Source organism: Tupaia chinensis, unplaced genomic scaffold (genome assembly GCF_000334495.1).
Source record: "Tupaia chinensis unplaced genomic scaffold, TupChi_1.0 Scaffold000619_1, whole genome shotgun sequence".
In the NCBI taxonomy this organism is placed as follows: domain Eukaryota; kingdom Metazoa; phylum Chordata; class Mammalia; order Scandentia; family Tupaiidae; genus Tupaia; species Tupaia belangeri.
In genome coordinates this window covers 1626851-1638053 of record NW_006160139.1, presented here as the reverse complement: position 1 = coordinate 1638053, position 11203 = coordinate 1626851, and the positions used below count along the sequence as shown (strand labels likewise).

Genomic DNA, 11203 nt, shown 5'->3' with positions numbered 1-11203 from the left:
TGATAACAAGATATAACAACACATGTTTTAAAATAATAAGGCTAAGTAGTAGGCTGATGCAGAGAATAATTCTTTCCAAAATGCCTCTGATGAGAATGTGATGCAATAAACGGAGAATGAAGCCCAGTGGCTCTGTCACAGGGGCAGGGAGCTACAGTGTGACCCGGGTACTACATAGCAGGACTGGATTTGGATCTTACCATTCTACCAGTCTCCTTCTCATTGAAAAAGAAAAGAAGATTAAACTTTGTCTAGAAGAATATTAAGTTTTTTCACATATTTTCCACAGCAAAGCCTGTCTTACCAAATACATTTCATAAGGCTAATTTTACATCCTTATTCCTCAGGCTGTAGATGAGGGGGTTCAAAAAGGGAGTTACAAGATTATTGAAGATCTGAATTGCAGCACTAAATAATGGGCTGGGATTGGGCTGAAGAAAGATGATGATCACTGGCCCATAAGCACAAAGAATTGCAGCGAGGTGGGCACTGCAGGTTGAGAAAGCCCGATGCCTGTCCTCTGCTGAGCAGATCTTTGATATGAAGACCTCGATGCAAATATAGGAATCAAAAATGAGGAATAAGCATGTAAAAGCCAAAAGACCAACATTTGTAAAACCACCCTCTGGGCTACAGATGTATCCTCACAGGCTAGAGGTATCACTGCAGGCACCTCACAGAAGAAATAGACCACTTCTTTAGACCCACACAAGGGTAACTGGAAGGTGACGAAGCTTATGGTAAGGGCCTGGGCAGAGCCCCCCAGCCAGGAGCCTGTGGCCAAGACAGAACAGACCCTAGGATTCATGATGACCGTGTACCTCAGGGGATGACAAATGGCTACATAGCCCAAACCTATCACTGTGTACAGGAAACCCTCAGTGCAGCCCAGGAAATGGTAAAAGAAGAGCTGGGCAGCACAGCCCTGGAAAGAGATCCTTCAACTCTGCCCTGAAAAGTATGAGAGCATCTTGGGAGCAGTTGTTGAAGAGAACCGCAGGTCTAAGATGGAGAGGTTTCCCAAGAAAAAAATACATGGGAGTTGAAGCCAAGAGGAGGAGAGGATCGCCGTGAGGATGAGCACATTTCTCAAGAGAGTGCATGAATATATTGATGAGAACAAGAATAAAAGGGTCGTCTCCAAGCCCTCTGACTCAGGGATCCCCCACAGGATGAATTCAGTCACCGTTGTGTGATTTCCCATTTTTATGGGATAAAAAATTGTGGGTGTCTAGAGAAAGAAATATGAGAATAAGTTGAATATATCTATAAATTAGTTCTGTTTATTTCAATAAAAACAGAGAAGCAACCAAAGACCTTGGCATTGATGGAGTGGAGCTCCCTCATAGAACCACAGTGCTCTGCCCATGTCTCCCTCTGAGCATCTCTGCAGGACAGCCTGACTGTGGACACCCCTCAGCACAGCCTCACCAAGCAGCCTCAGGACTGGCTGCCCAGCTCCCACTCTTCATATACAGTATGAAATTGTATTAAATCCAAATACACCTGTGACTCTAAGGGACAATACAAAGGCTCTATGTTTGTACACTAAACAAAAGCTCACCCAGATTTCTTATATTTGTGTGAGATTGTTTGGTCACACAGCCCTGTAGTCGCTAGGATCATGTCTGCTGCAAAGACAAAGACATATCTTCCCACACTGCTTTCTCAGGTGTGAGGGTCAACCTGTGAGAAACCAGCCCAAAGGGGGGCTAAGGAATCTCTTAATGAACCGTACACTGAGTACAAAGCCCCTTTGTCTGGAATTATCAACCTCAGTCCATGTTTGTAACAGGTAGCCTCCATCTCCTTCTCCAAAATCTGGAATTATCCAACCAGGTCCTTGTTAACCGTACCCTAATTTTGTGGAGCAGAAGGCACAGGTTAGAGAGAATAAAAATTTCTTTACGAATTTCTTAGTTTGAAAAATTCTGATACGATTTTCTACTTGTGCAAACTATTCCAAGACAGACAGATTTTCAAATTATTAATGTATGAATGTACTCTACTGCCTAAGCCTCTATTAATCACCTCTCATCTGTCTGTCTTTCTTACTCACCCATCCATCTCTTCCTTTGCTGGTGTTAATGAGAAGAATGAAGACCAAGATAACAAGCGAGGGACAAAATTTGGGCACTTACATGGCAACAGAGAACATGACAGGCCAGTGCTATTGACTGGAGTTTCCCGTCCTTCCCCAAGAGAAAGAAGGAGCTCCTAAACCCCTTTAGCCTATCGTCTGCAGTCTCCTTTACAGGCACTTTCCAATAAAATGTCACAACTCTGATGTCCTCAGCTTCCTGTGTGACTGCAGGATCTGCAATCATCTCTAAACGTAGAAGATTTTAAATAACTTTGGTTTTCCTTTGGGTATTAATCCCCCAATAAGGTCCCTTATTGCAAGGGAGCAATTAATCTGTTTGTATAATTGGACCTTAGATATAAATGAAAGAGAGGGAGAAAGAGAGAAAACTTGATTAAAATAGTTATCTTTGTAAAATATTTGTTCATGGAGTAGTAATTATGAAAAAATTCCTTTGACACAGGTAGTGGGCAAATTTTGTGAGATGTTTCTCTTTTTACTGCTTTTTATATGTGTACATGGTTTTTTATGACTAAGTTAAACATTATCTTACTACATATTGCCAGCAGGATTGTCTTACTACAACCATAGAAAGTCAGAGAATTTAGGAAACTGATGAAAACTAGTCCTGGAAAGGTGCAACTTAGAGAAGCTTGAGAGAAACCAGGGAGAAGTGGGGACTAGGAAGCTCTTAGATGAAGAAGGTAATAGTGCAGCCTCAGGGCTCTGCCACCAGGTGAAGCAGCCTCAGCTGCCGTTGTTTCTGTCACCCTTAGCTAAGATTTCAGATCTAGTTTCCTTGTCTGAGTCACACGCCACACCTGTGACCAGGGTCTTGTACATATAAAATATTTGTGTTTACTAAAACAGAAATCTGCTTACTTCATGTTTGTTTTGTTTTGTTTTGTTTTGCTGTAGGGTACACATACGAGAGAGAGAGAGTAATTGTGAACCCCTCCCCAACAAGAGAAATGGCTATACTGCAATCTCCATTCTCCTCTTGGGAGTTTGGACACACATGCACACTCATGAATTCCAGTTGCCAGTCCAGGACTCAAACCATGGTCAGCCATGTGGGAGTCTAACACCTTAACCACTATACCACCTGCTGGCCCCTTTGATGTGGTTTTAAGTATTAAAAATGGTTTTATGAACTATTTTTTCCATGGTGGAGTGGCTTAATCAAGCTACATAATTTGTAATACCTCACACTTGTTTTCTTGTACACTTAAAATTGATTTTCTTAATAATTTCAAGTGTACAATATATAGTTATCAAGAATAGCTCCCATGTTGCACACTAGAGCCCTATAATATCCCTCTGTGTCACTGAAACTCTGTATTCTTTGATCACCATCTCAAACCCCATCCTCAAATCCCTGTGAACATCATTCTATTCTCTGCTTCTATTGGAAAAACACTTTAGATTCCTCTTACGAGTGAGACCAAGCTGTAATTATCTGTGTCTGACTTATTTCACATGCTGTAAGGTCTTCTACATCATTCAGATTGTTGCGAATAGCAGAATTTCTTAGTTATTTTAAGACTGATAATATTATACTTATATATCCCACTTTCTTTTTTTCTTTTCTATAATTTTTATTATTATTTTTATTTCAATTTCTTTTATATATTCAATCACGTTATTTAGCTTGCAAAGTGAATATTCCAACATGTGCATAATTCTCACCAGTCAAGTTTACAATACTATAAAGTTATCTTCAACAGATAATAATCCATTTCTTTGTCCCATAAATGCCTTGCCTCTTTATTTTTCTCCTTAATGTTCTTCCTCAGACTCTACTCATTCACCCACTATCTCTCAGCACTGTATCTGGTATTTACAACCATTTTATATGTTTCTATATCCTTCAGTCATTCAGTTTCGGTCATAGAGTGTGGACCATTGACATATATTAAGTGGATACATACAATGTCTCTCCTTCATAGCCTGGCTTGCTTCACTCAGCCATAAATCGTCTATATGCATCCACTCTCTGTCAAAAGCCAGGATCTTGTTGTCTTTTATGGCTGAGTGATATTTCATAGAGTATATATGCCACAGTTTTGCAAATCATTTATCTGTCCGTGGGCATTTGGGTTGGTTCCATTCTTGGCAATTGTGAATAATGCCACAATAAACATCAATGTGCTAGCACTTTTTTTTTTGACATTATTTATTATTTGTTTTTTGTATATACTTTCAATCATATTGTTTGACTTACAATGAGACCATTTCGATATATTTTGATCAACGGGTCTGGGGAGAAATGTGCAAGCACTTTTCTGATTAAGAATTCTTCTGTCCTTAGGGTAGATATCAAGGAGTGGGATTGCTGGATCATATCGTAGTTCTATTTGTAGATTTTCGAGGAATCTCCAAATTGTTCTCCACAGTGGCTGGACCAATTTATATTCCCACCAGCAGTGTAAAAGAGTTCCCCTTTCACCACACCCCCACCAACACTTACCATGTTTTTGTTTCATTAATCGTAGCCATTCTAATTGGGGTTAGGTGGTATCTCGTGCTTTTGACCTGCAGCTCCCTTACAATGAGAGATGTTGAGCATTTTTTCATATGCCTTTTGGCTATTTATATGTCTTCCTTAGAGAGTGTTTTTTTCAACTCATTCTCCCATCTTCTAATAAGATTGATCATCTTTTTTGGGACAGCTGCTTGAGTTCCTTGGGTATTCTGGTTATCAGTCCCTTATCTTATGCATAGTTTACAAAAATATTTTCCCATTCTGAGGGCTGTTGATTCACACTAATTACTGTTTCTTTTGCCTTATAGAAACTTCTTAATCTTATGTAAGCTCATCTGTCTATTTTTGGGATTATTGACTGTGCTTTGGGGATCTTATCTAAGAAGTCTTTGCTTACCCCAATGTCTATCAGAGTTTCCCCAGTGTTTTCCAGCAGCAGTTTTATAGTTTGAGGATCTAGGTTTAGATCTTTGACCTACTTAGAGCTGATTTTTGTCAATGGTGAGAGGTAGGGGTTCACATGCATCTTTCTGCAGGTGAATACCCAGTTTTTGCAGCACCATTTGATAAACAGGTTTTCCTTTTCCCACTGGATTGACTGGTATCATTTGTCAAAGATCAGTTGGATGTATGTTTGGGAGTTTATTTCTGGGAACTCTATTCTGTTCCATTGGTCCACCTGTCTGTTTCTGTGCCAATACCATACTATTTTGATTACCACAGTTTGTAGTATATTTTTGGGGCCAGGGGGTTAGGTGCTGCCCATTCCACTCTTCTATTTTTTTTTTGATAGGTTTTCGCTATAGGTCATGTGCACTCACCAGACAGACAGAGAGAGACATAGAGACAGAAAGCGAGAAATCACCCCCCAGGGGGGATGGTCACGCCGCAATTCCTTCTACTCCATTCTCCTCTCAGGATCTTGGGCACGCACGCACACGCACCCGGCGTGAGGTTTTTTGTTTGTTTGTTTGTTTGTTTTAAGAATTATTTTATTTAACTTTATTATTATCATTATTATTTTCCAGTTTGATCAGAGAGAGACAGAGAGAGAGAGAGGAAGTGAGAAAGCAAGCCACCAGGTCCGAGACTTGAACCATGGTTGGCTATGTGGGAGTCCAGCGCCTTTAACCACCATGCTACTTGCCGGCCACCGGGTCTAGGACGCGAACCACGGTCGACTACATGGGAGTCCAGCAACATAGCCATTATTCTAACTGCTGGTTCCCCCCATTCCACTCTTCTTGTGCAGAATTGCTTTGGCAATATAAGGTCTTTCATGATTCCAGACAAATTTTATGATTGTCTTTTCTAGATCTGTGCACAATGTCTCTGGTACTTTTATTGGGATTGCATTAAATATGTAGGTTAATTTGGGTAAAATTGCCATTTTGATCATAATCGTTTTTCCAATCCAGAAACATGGAATGTCCTTCCACCTTTTTGTGTCATTTTCAATTTTTTTTTAGCTTCTCATAGTCTTTCTTGTGGAGGTCTTTAACTTCTTTGGTTGGATGTATTCCTAGGTATCTTATACTTTTTGTCACTATCGTGAATGCAATTTCTTTTTTAAGTTCTATATCAGTCTGCCAGCTGTTTGTATATAGAAATGCTATAATGTCTGTTTGTTGATTTTGTATCCTGCAACTTGACTGTAATTCACGTGTTACTTCCAGGAATTTTTTCATGGATATCATTGTATCTTCTATATATACAATCATGTCATCTGCAAATAGAGAGTTTCACCTCTTCTTTTCCTATGCGAATGTCTTTTATTTTATTCTCTTTTATGATTGCATTGGCAAGGACTTCTAGTACTATATTTAAAAGGAGTGGAGAAAGTGCGCATCCTTGTTTTGTACCACTTTTTAGTGGAAAAGCTTTCAACTTATCTCCATTCAGGATGATGTTTGCTATGAGTTTTGCATAGATAACTTTTACTGTGTTGAGAAATGACTCTTCTATGCCAATTTTGCTGTGAATTTTGATCATGAAGAGATACTGAATCTTATCAAATACTGTTTCTGCATCAATTGATATGATCACATGATTTTTCTGTTTCTTTCCTTAATATGGTATATTACATGTATAGTTTTGCATATGTTGACCCAATCTTGCATCCCTGGAATAAAACCTACCTGGTCAGGATGTACAATCATTTTTATAAGTTGATGGATATGATTTGCTAGTATCTTATTGAGAATCTTTGTGTCTATATTCATCAGAGACATTGTTCTATAGTTTTCCTTCCTTGTTCTGCCCTTATCTGTTTTAAGGATAAGGATGATGGAGGCTTCACAGAATGAATTCGGGAGAGAGTCACCCTTTTGGATCTTTAGAAATAACTTGAGCAGAATGGGGGTTAACTCTTCCTTAAAAGTTTTATAGAATTCAGAGGTGAATCCATCAGGACCAGGGCTTTTCTTTGTTGGGAGGTTATTTCTTACTGATCCAGTCTCCTGGCTTGTTATGGGACTATTCAGACTTTCTGGATCCTTCTGGCTCAATCTTGGTAGATTGTATGCATCCAGGAATTTGTCCATCTCATCCAGATTGTCTTGTTTCTTGGCATTAGTTGTTCATAAGATCCTCTTATGATGTTTTCTATTTCTATTATGTTTGGTTTTATATTGCCAGCTTCATAGCAAAATTTATTTACCTAGTTCCTTTCTCTCCTCTTCTTACTAAGTCTCGCTAGTGGTTATCAATTTTGTTTATCTTTTCAAAGAACCAAATTTACTTTCATTTATTTTCTGTATAGTTCATTTATTTTCTATTTCATTTATTTCTGCTTATATCTTTATTATTTCCTTTCTCCTGGTGTTTTTTTGGATTCTTTTTCTTTTTTCCTGTTGCTTTTCAAATTCTCTGAGGCATGACTAGGCCATCCATTTGCCTTCTTTCTGTCTTCCTTATGTGCACTAATTGCTATGAACTTCCCTCTTATGACTGCTTTTGCAATGTCTCAAAGATTATGGAATCTCGTGTCCTCATTGTCATTGGCTTCCATGAATCTTTTTATTTTGGTCTTTATTTCTTCAGTAGTTGTGAAGTCATTCAGGAGTAGGTTATTTAGTTTCCATGTATTTGTGTATTTTTGAGGATTTCTCTTGAAGTTAAAATGTTTAATTCTATCATGGTTGGAGAAGATTCTGGATATAGTTTCTACGTCTTTTAATCTGTGAGGCTTGCCTTATGCCCTATCATGTGGTCAATCTTTGAAAAAGTTCCATGTGAGAGTGAGAAAAAATTGTATCTTGTGTTTTGGGGGTGGAAAGTTCTATAGATGTCTGTTAAGTCCATTTAGATCCTTTATCTACTTACTTATTTTTTATCTTGATGATCTGCCCAGAGGAGATAGTGTGGTATTGAGATCTCTAACAATTAATGTGTTGCAGTATGTTTCTTCTTTTAGATCTAACAGTCTTTCCTTCAAATATTTGGGTGCTCCTGTTTTAGGTGCATAGATATTTATAAATGTTATATCTTCTTGATTAACCCTTTTACTACAATATAGTGCCCTTCTTTGTCTCTTCAAACAGTTTTACTTTTAAGCCTATTTTGTCAGAAATTAATATTGAGACTCCAGTTCTTTTTTGGTTCCTATTTGCATGGACTACCTTTTTCCAGCCCTTTTCTTTTAGTCTATGTTTGTCTTTATCCTTGAGATAAAGACATGGCAAGACACAGAGCCAGTCTGTCTCTTGAGCGGAGAATTTAATCCATTAGCATCAATGTTATTATCGATATTTCCAGAGTTGTCCCTACCTTTAAGTTGACCATTGTCTTGGTTGTCTTTTATTTCCATATTTCTGACTGTTCATTCTTTAGTGTTCCTGGAATAAGACTCTCTTCAGAGTTTCTTGAAGAACTGGTCTACTGTTGGCAAATTCTTTTATGTTTTGTTTGTCTGAGAATATTTTAATCTTTTTCACTCATATGAAGGATAATCTTGCAGGATATAATAATCTTGGTTGAAACTGATTTGCTCTTACCATTTTCAATATGTCTTCTCATTCTTTCCTTGCTCGCATTATTGCTATTGAAAGGTTCCATGTTAGCCTAATGGAATGACCTTTGTAAGTCACTTGTCATTTCTCTCTTGGCATTTTTAGCATCTTGTCTTTATCTCTGGTCTTGGCCAGAAGGCTAAGATGTGCCTTAAGGAAGATCTTCTTGGATTGATTGTATTCAGGTCCCTTGTATTTCTTTTTTCTTTTTATTTTAGAGAGGTTTTTGCTATAGGGCATGTGTGCTCACCAGAGAGACAGAGAGACAGAACATGAGAAATCACCCCCCAGGGGGCATGGCCACACCACAATGCCTTCTCCTTCATTCTCCTCTCAACATCTTGGGCATGTACGCACATGCACCTGGCGTGAGTATAAGCCACCGGGTCCAGGATTCGAACCGCAGTTGACTACATGTGAGTCCAGAGACATAGCCATTACGCTAACTGCTGGGCCCTTTGTTCCCTTGTATTTCTTGAATCTGGAAGTGTGAGTGCTTCTCTAGATTTTCCATGCCCTTATTAGTTTCTTCTTCTTATGGAATATCAATTATTTCAGATTTTGGATATTAAATGTTATCTAGTTTTTTTTGTATATTATTCTTGTGTCTTTTTTCTGTTATTTTCTCTATATTTTTGGTGTTTTTCTTTGTAGGTCAGAGGTTTTATCCTTTGTATCAGAGATTTGATCTTTTTTTTTCTTTTTTTTGGAGAGGATTTTGCTATAGGGCGTGTGTGCTTGCCAGAGAGATACAGCAAGATAGAAAGTGAGAAATCACCCCCCGGGGAGGATGGCCACACTGCAATCCCTTTTCCTCCACTCTCCTCTCAGGATCTTGGGCACGCACGCACATGCGCCCGGCGTGAGTTTAAGCCACCAGGTCGGGGACTCGAACCGCTGTCGACTACGTGGGAGTCCAGTGACATACATAGCTATTACGCTAACTGCTGGTCCTAGAGATTTGATCTTCAGCATGGTCTAATTAACTTTTAATACTTTCAGAGAATATTTAATTTTCTATATTACAGACTTCATCTCTTGTAGTTCCATCTGATTTTTTCTTATAGTGTCCATTTCTTCTTTTATATCTTGGAAGGACTTCCTACTCTCCTGTAGTTCATTGTCTCTTTTCTGTTCCAACTCATAGAGTTTTGTCACCATGAATGTTCTACTTTTTCTAACATTTTGGTAACTTCTCTGTTTTTTCAAGAAATGGAAAGGAGTTATTGTGTTCTTTTGATGGAGACATATTTCCTGGTTTATTCAGACCTGAGGCTCTTCTTCTACTTCTAGACATTGGGAGATGTATTCACTCTTGGATACCTTTTTGGAGAATTATTTTTTGACTGGGAACAAGTGCGTTTGCCTTTTGTTGTTTACTGATGTGTGCCAAAGTCTCTCTTCTGCAGTGTTCAGTAATGTGGTCTCCAAAGAAAGTGTCTTCATTTTTTTTTTTTTTGGAGATGTTTCTGCTATAGGGTGAATGCACTCACCAGAAAGACAAAGAGAGACAGAGAGATAGAAAGTGAAAAATCACCCCCCAGGGGGGATGACCACACCACAATCCCTTCTCCTCCATTCTCCTCCCAGGCATGAGTTTAAGCCACTGGGTCTGGGACTTGAACCGTGGTTGGCTACATGGGAGTTCAGCAAAATAGCCACTACGCTAACTGCTGGTCCCTCCAAAAAAAGAGTCTTCTATTCAGGTGTCTGAAGAGCGATATCTCCTTTTTTCGCAGGTGTTTCAGTAAAATGAAGGATCCCCAGAAGCCTCACAATACCGGTGTTTGAGAAGTGTCATTCTAGACCTGTCTAGTCCCTCTGGGATGGTGGAAGATGAGGAAAAGATGACAATATAAAAGGAGAAAAATGAATATGAAGAAGAATAAAGAAAAAGTCACATGCTGCACTAGTGCCAGGGGGCTGGAGATGGAACTGGGGATCTGCTGGAGAGCTGAGGACTGTCCTGTAGGGTAAGGCAGAGTAGAAAATTAATGAAAAAGAAGAGGAAAAAAATAAAAAGAGAGAATAAAAAAGTTGCCTACCATTCTGATGGAGGATGCTCTGTGGTTGGGAGAGCTGGAGCAGGGGTTAAAGCCAGAGACTGGGCCTACCTCAGTGTTCCTTGCTGGTCGGGAGGCTGGTGATGAAACTGGGGCTCTGCTGGAGAGCTGAGGGCTGTCCTCTCCCATTTTCTTTATGTATTCATCCATTGATGGATGCTAGGAGGTTTCCAAGTGCTAGAATGAATGTGAATGTGGGGACATCTCTTCTACATACTGATTTAAAATACATGTATGTTTTTAAATGTCTATTTTATTGACATTTTACTCAGCAAAATTATGGACACATGATTTTTAATTGTTTCAACCAATAAAGGACACATTAAGAAATTTATTATGTAAAAAGGCATTTTGCCCTTTAGAAATTTGAATTTGATTAAGAATGGCATGTATTTGGGAACCAGCAGTTAGCGTAATGGCTATGTCGCTGGACTCCCACGTAGTCGACGTGGTCGCATCCCGGACCCGGTGGCTTAAAACTCAGGCCGGGCACATGTGCGTGCGTGCCCAAGATCCTGAGAGGAGAATGGAGGAGAAGGGATTGCGGCGTGACCATCCCCCC

General features: G+C 39.2%; 1 pseudogene; it reads right to left on the bottom strand.

Moving 5' to 3' along the window:
* Positions 1-272: 272 nt before the first annotated feature.
* Positions 273-1204, bottom strand: LOC102476812 (putative olfactory receptor 10D4; annotated as a pseudogene).
* Between the last annotated feature and the right edge of the window lie 9999 nt (positions 1205-11203).